The sequence below is a fragment of the Mustela lutreola genome, chromosome 9 (genome assembly GCF_030435805.1).
Source record: "Mustela lutreola isolate mMusLut2 chromosome 9, mMusLut2.pri, whole genome shotgun sequence".
Classification (NCBI taxonomy): Eukaryota; Metazoa; Chordata; class Mammalia; order Carnivora; family Mustelidae; genus Mustela; species Mustela lutreola.
The window spans coordinates 37,094,247-37,101,954 of NC_081298.1; the positions used below are offsets into that span (position 1 = coordinate 37,094,247).

Sequence of the window (7,708 nt, forward strand, 5' to 3'; positions counted from 1 at the left end):
CTTGTTATTTGCCCCTAATTGCTCCTTAGACTTTAACACAGCCCTGGCTGAGAGTACCAGTTCCAGATGATTCCAAGTTCAGGGTCACTGACTAAATTTAGTGACAGCTCTTTGTGTCTGTAAATCTACTAAGGATGACAGTTCTGAAAAGCATCCAACTTTGCTTACCCGGAGTTTTGTCAGAGGCTACGGACAAGCAACCATCCGCAGCATATCCACGATGTTGAACAAACTGGGGCAGCCGTGGGTCAGATATTTTCCATGTTCATGGGAATGATGTGTGCTAATTTTATAAACAATTCCCGACATTCCAAATCTCCCTTTCTCCTAATATAAGGACCAAAAAAAAAAAAAAAAGGCAGAAGTACAGAGGGAATACAACACATTTGTTTTTCTTTATATTTCAGTTTTGCTTAAAACAAACTGCAGTGTACTCTTTCAAGGACATTCATTACTCATTAAAAACTATTCTAAAGAAGTTGTGGGTACGTTCTTATATTTACCAGGAAGTGATTCTATCTCTAAAGGACTCTGGGTTCTAGTCCCTTTCCTGTTACTATGGAGTAGGAAATTTCAAACAAACAAAACATGATTGATATTTACAGCATTGAGGAGTTTCCTTTTTTCTTTGTGTATCCTGAACTTACTTTCCCTTTGTCACTGTAACTTTCGTGTCCTTTTATTTTAACCTGAGAAATACAGAGTATTAAGACTACATGAAATGTTACAGTTTTCATTGAAAACATTGACATCTACACTGCTCTTATGCCCAGTGTACTGGTATACATGAAATAAAATGCATCATGAGCGCTGCAAATATGTTTGTCCTTCATCCATATATGGAGGGCGTCCTTTACATGAAGAACTTTGCTGAATAGAAAGGAGAATACAGAAATGTGTGAAACAGGTGCTCTGCCTCTCCCAAAGTGTGGGATATATTACAAATATCCACATCGTGACACAGAGCCAAAAATTGTAGGAGAAAGTTACAGCTATGCAACAAGCATTTTTAAAGTTCATGTTGTAATAATGAATGAGAGAGAAGTCACTCTGGCATGGAGGAAGGAACAGGTGGCCAAGAGAAGCTGCTGAAAGAAAATGGCTTTTGAGCTAAAACTGGAGGATGAGAACAATTTGGAAATATGACAACATTGGAATACATCATTCTAGGAAAACGGAAGAAGTTTTTAAAAGGCCATGAAAGAAGGTAAATAAAAAATTAATCAACTTCTGTCCTAGGAACCATTTTATTAGTGTTATCCTACAGAGATTGTGACCAAATCACTTCTATGTTCTGAGAACCAAAGAAGAGGAAAATGAAGTTGAATTGTAAGGAATAATTGCTTGCTGCTGAAACAGCTGGGGAAGAAGACAGAATTGGCAATTTTACTTCTGAGGAGGTGAAATATTCTATCATTAAACAAACTGCTGACCAATTAAATACAAATGGAAGACTTTTATAGTTTTTATTTTTATTTTTAGGTAGAACTCTGTGCAATCAGTATTTATTAGTTAATTAAATCAATATTAAGTAGCTGTAGATTTAATGTATACTAAAAATTTGTTTTAATAGAATTTCAAAATTGTTTTTCCTTTGTTCTTTAGTTAAGTTACAAAGCAAAAAGTAGAAAGCTTATTGATTAAGAATTTGAAACCGGGTCTTTTTTTAACAGATAAACTATTTTCTTTCTAAAGTAAAAATTAGTGATTTAGGGAGGTAGTTGTAACTTTTAGAGAGCCATCAGAGTCCTAGTAAAGGTACTGACACATACACTGAGGAGTTTTTCTAGAAACTGAAGGATCTTTACACATCGTCTAAGAGAAACTACCTTTGGCTAAGGCAGAACTCAGGAACTAAGGTAACAAAACACTTTATATTTTAATACACATGTTTGCGATTCACACGCATAATGCCAGCATTTCTTTGGCTTTTTTCCCCTCATAAAAAAAACATAATGTAATATTAAAATGAATTGATTTTTCTCAAATCTCCAAATGTATTTGTCCTTTTTTCTTTCATAATGTCAGACATTATTTTTGGCAGATGATGTTGAAAACAGAAAGTGTTTAGTTTAACAACTTGGGCAGCTGTGGGTTCTTTCCTTTTCTTTCCAATTAATGAAAAAGTGCTTCCTTGCAGCAAAGAATGGAACTGAAGTTAGCATTTAAATGACAATGTAACATCTCAAATAAAAACAAGCATCTGAGAGGGAAGAAAATGCCCTCAAGAAATATTTTCTGTTTATGCCTCTCACGTAAGATGTAGCCATCTCTGCCTACACCTGTTTTTCAGATGGGAAGAATTCCAGGTCATCTACAAGAAATAAACTTCTCTTTTCAAGTTGATTGTTTCTAAATCTAGCTCAACATAAAGGATCTTCACAGTTGGCTTTTCTTTCAGCACAACATGAAAATCCCAACCGCTTTTGATTTGCCCATACAATCACTGCCTCTTCAGAACATGGGTACGTACATCTTAAAAGTTTCATTATTAACGATTATAGTGAACTATCTCCCCCCAACCCTGCTCTCATTAACCCTAACATTAAATCTCATTAAAGCCTTTGGTTATTACAATGTTGTGGGGAGGGGGGGGGGATGCAGAGAGATCCTCCCCTTGCTTAAGGACAAATTCAACAATAGTTTCAAAATTATCCTGTGTTCCTCAGCGATACAGACTGAAAGCTCTTTGAATTTGCCAAATGTTGCATCCACAAAAAGAAGTGTTGTCAACAAGGAAACTACCTTATTTGTCTTAAACTTTGATTAGTTTGAAAGATGTTACCAATAATTGAGGAGTTCCAGACTCTACTCTGAAACATGCCTGCGGCCCAGAACTTCTAATATTTATGGGGCATGACCTCTGTCAGTGATCACTTACTTTCCACAAAGGTATTTTAGGGCAGATGCTGATTGCCTGAGGAGCCAAGAACATATTAAACTCCAGATTCAATACTGTCCTGGCCCTAGCCAGAGACTTCATCTTCATGTGGTAGGCTTCACCGTTGATCACCAATAGGTGACTCAGAATTTATCACAAAGTGTTGAGGATATCAAGACCGTCTAACACTCCAACAAAAACCAGAGCCTGGACCATCCAAGGAACGACTGTGTCACTTGTAAAAACATGGCCTTTCAGAAATATATGAAAGACCAAACTTCACAGAAGTATGAGTTGTTGAAGAAAACTGAAACAAAATGAGTACCCAGAAGAATAAAACATTCTTTAAAATATTTTAAGAATATTTGTGTTACTTCCTTCTTTCAGATGAAAGAATAAAGTGTGGACGAAGCTTCCTTATTTTTAAAACTGAGGAAGGACTTGTGAAAGGAATTGAGACTTTTTCCAACCAAACACAAAATGTCCCAGGGCCTGTGAGGGCCTGTGGAAATCCTCAGAAGATGTATGAATGGGAAACAGATATCAATTCCCTCAGAGGGAAACCTGTGGTATTTGGCATTTCTCTTCAGTCCTCTCTTATGGATATATATGCTCACATGTATTCTTATGAGGTCGAAGAGGCTTATTATGATATAATTTCTTCTTTAGCAGCTGGGGACTATACAAAGGAACAAGCTAAGTGTAAGTAGACTAAGCATTTCAGTCCTGCGGTGTCGCCCTCGGCCCGCAAGGACGACAACGAGCCTGGTATGGTGTTAATGCTTCATTTCCGTTTATTTAATCAACTTCCTTAGCTTATATACAGCAGGGTGACCAATAAGGGGTCAAGCAATGGGGAGAGCCAATGAGAGTCCTGTTACTATGCTGATTAAATTTGATACAGCCAATAACTATGTCCTCCTTTAGGCGGGCTTCACCAGAAAGTTCATTGTATACTTGCAGCGTACTTTGCTAGCAGTGAGCCAAGCACCTTCTTGTAATGGCGGGGACTTTCCCGGCCGGAGGCAGTCCCCGACGTCTCCCCCTTTTTTGTTTTATGGCAGAGATCATGCCTGTCTTAGGTCGTCAGTAGCAGAAAACATCCTTACCCGTCATCAGACACAAGATATCGATGATCTCTGTCCTGTCTTAGGTTGGTATGTTTCTCTACTGATCTTACCCGTCTTTGACTACCGATCTAGCATGCTTAGCCATATCTGGGGAGATGTCCCAGCCTCTATTGACATAGGGGCTTGTGCTATAGCTCGGCTCTGCTCTCGTTGCTATGTTCTCCACTGGTGAATGTTTCTGAATAGAAGCAGAATGCCAATAAGGAGGAGGACAAGATGACCAATTGTATCAGCCCATTTTTGGTGAACTGGAACATATTGCTGAATGTTGGAAATAGCTCTGGAAGGGAAGCTGGTTGCACACGCATACTATTTACTCAAGTTATCTCAGCCAGAAGGATTCGTGTGAAATTTTGAAAATCGTCAGACCAAGTACTCTGCAAATACTAAGAAAGCTGTTGGGAGGAATTGCTGGCCTTATTAAATTGAGAGAATTTTACAGGGGTAACACAAAGCGCAGAAAAAGGAACAATAGAACCAACACTCAGTACATCAGCTAGTGAAGAATGGGGGGAAGATAAAGGAAGAATTAGTTAAAGGTAAAGGATAGGGCCAAGCCTTCAGAATAGCCCGTAATTCACGTGTTGCCGTCAGGGGAATTAGGAATATCAGAGTCCCCCACGACAGTAGGAGGATCACGGCTTCCTCGGTCCTCATCCTCGTTCTCAGGGGCCTTCCGGACCCATCTCTCTGGAATCCAAATCAGCACTTCTTTGTCCTGTGGGAAAACACAAACGGAGCCTCTGCTCCAGATTAATACAGGATCCGGGCCTTTCCATTGTCCCGTAAGGATATCCTTCCAAAGAACTAAGGACTTGGGGGAAGAATCCATAGGGGCTGAATGTCTTTCAGCTGCTGCTTGACCGTTTTTATCGAGTGTCAAAAAATTTAAAATAAATAGAATTGTATTTAGTTTGTCTTTAGGGGACCGGAACGTGTCCCCTATTCCCCCTTTTTGTTTTAAAAGAGTTTGTTTGATGGTTAAGTGGGCACGTTCCACGATGGCCTGTCCTTGAGGATTGTAGGGAATACCATGATTTAGGGTAATGTTTAGTTGAGTAAGGAAACCGTGAAATACTTGTGAGGTGTATGCAGGTCCATTGTCTGTTTTTATTTGTCAAGGTTTACCCCAAGCGGCAAAGGCTTGAAGGCAGTGGGAAATAACATCTTTGAATTTTTCCCCAGCATGGATAGAGGCGAATATGACACCAGAACATGTGTCCACAGAAACATGCACATATTTTACTTTACCAAATTCAGGGATGTGAGTAACATTCATTTGCCATATATGGTTGGGTAACAGGCCTCGTGGGTTAACTCCTAAGGACGGGGATGGCAAGAGAATAAAGAGGTCTAGCCTCCATTCCAGGTGTTAGACATGCGAGGGGCGGGCCAGTGGAGCCAAAACCCCTTTGTCCACGGGATTTTTCTGTGTTGGGGAATAGTTTATGACAGCTTGGTAACACTATAATTTGTGCTATTTTATCACCTGGACTGATAACTGTAATGCCACGAGGGGAAGACACTAATATTTTGACTATTCCTGTATAATCAGCATCAATTACTCTGGGGTGTACTATTAATCCAGCAAGGGCTGTGGAGCTACACCCTAATAATAGGCCTACAGTGTTCACAGGCAGTGGGCCCTTAAAATCTGATTCTACCACCTGGGTTCCCATCTCGGGGGTTAGTACAAGTCTGGTGGTGGCACGGATATCCAATCCGGCGCTTCCTTTTGTAGCCCGCCTTGGCTCCTCGGCGGGTAATGCGTGCAGGCTACCTGTTGAAGCACCCCATACATTTGAGGGCCCTGGGGTGATGGGCCCCATTTCCCGTTTTTTGAATTACTTGGGGGTAGTGGATTACTTTGAATATCTTTTACTGAGCGACATTCATTCGCCCAGTGTGTACCCTTGCCACACCTAGGACATATGCCAGGTTGCTTTACTGTTGGGGGACCCTTGCTGTCAGGACATTCTCGCTTAAAGTGCCCCTGAGCTCCACATTTGTAGCATTCCCCAGAATTTCCTTTAGCGCCCTTACGTTGGGATAGCTGAATGCCCTGAAGGCCTTGAGTAATGGCTGAAGCAAGTACTTGTCCTTGAATAACACTGTCATTAATATCCCTGCATACCTTAATGTATGTGCTTAAATCTTTAGCCTTCCATGGCCTAAGGGCCTCTTTACACCATTTATTGGCTTGCTCATAGGCCAGTTGTTTAATTAGAGGCATGGCTGTGTCAACATCCCCTAATACTCTCCCAGCTGTTTGCATCAATCTTGCAACAAAATCAGCATATGCTTCATTTGGTCCTTGTATCACCTTAGATAGTTGACCCTGCAAGTCCCCACTGCCCTGGAGGGTTTTCCATGCTTTGGTAGCGGCAGCCACAATCTGCATGTATATGGCAGGGTTGTATTGCAGTTGGTCATGTTTACCAGTGTATGGCCCCATGCCCATAAGCATATCCAGATTCCATTGTGGATTGCCTGCAGTGGCATTATGCCGTGCAACATCCTGGGAATGCTCTTGCCATGCTGTCTTCCAGACCAAATATTGCCCTCCAGAGAGGGCTGCCCTTGCTAAATTCCCCCAGTCTTCGGGGATTAAATTCATGCCTGCTATGGACTCCACTAGAGAAATAGTAAATGCTGCCTGAGGGCCATACTGCATGACCGCTTCCTTTAATTGTTTAACTAATTTAAATTCCAAGGGCTGGTGATACCGTTGATGATTTTGGTCCTCTAGAACTGGGAACATCAAGCTGCTATTGGCCCCCCTCCATGTGGTCTTCCAATCCTCATTGGCAGAGGGATGACATTTACCTGTTATCTCCCCCGCCAGGGGATTGTAAGGAGGCGGAGCACTAGGGGTCACTGCTGAACAGGGAGGGTCTGGTTTTAATTTGAACTTCCACTCTAGCTCCTCCCCCGACATTTCTCCTTCCCCTTCGCTAGAACTACTTCTTTCCAAAGCAAGAGATGAGTGTTCTTCTTTCACTTCCTCGAGTGCCTCAGCGCCCTCCTGAATAACTGAATCACATTTCGGCTTATATCCTCCCAGGCACCCTCTGATTAGAGTCCATATAACTAACATTCCCAGCGGCAATGGTTTATTTTTGTCCCTCTTCTTAAAATCCTCACCTAACTGGTCCCATTGGGGGATATTTAGCAAGCCCTCGTCCAGAAACCAAGGCTCCACTGTCTCAACTGTATTCAAGAATGTCCTAGCAGTTTTCGTTTTTAATGGCGTGCCATTGGCCTTTAGAAGGTCCTTTAGGGAACCCTCTAACCTCGACTTTGACAGTCCAGATCCCATAATTAGAATCCCAACCTAATGGCTGTTCCGTGTATACTCACTGCTTAATCCCGGCTCTAAGGCCGCCCCGCTTCTTATTGCGGACTTATTAAATCCCGGCTCTAAGGCCGCCCCGCTTCTTATTGCGGTCTTGTACAAGATTCCCACCACTTTGATCGTGGTCCCTTCCCCGCTTACCTGCGGACTTCTCCCTTGCAAGGTTTTTCTATTTTTCTTAATATTTCCTGGGTCTCAGCACCATTTGTCTCCGGCCCGCAAGGAGGACAATGGGCCTGGCATGGTGTTAATGCTTCATTTCCGTTTATTTAATCAACTTCCTTAGCTTATATACAGCAGGGTGACCAATAAGGGGTCAAGCAATGGGGAGAGCCAATGAGA

General features: G+C 41.8%; 1 long non-coding RNA gene across 1 annotated transcript; it reads left to right on the plus strand.

Annotated features, from left to right (window-relative positions):
* Window positions 1-776: 776 nt before the first annotated feature.
* Window positions 777-3,202, plus strand: LOC131807973 (uncharacterized). Its single transcript, XR_009344628.1, has 3 exons — window positions 777-1,207; window positions 2,294-2,465; window positions 2,670-3,202. It is a non-coding gene; the product is annotated as an uncharacterized LOC131807973 (long non-coding RNA).
* The last annotated feature ends 4,506 nt before the right edge of the window (window positions 3,203-7,708 follow it).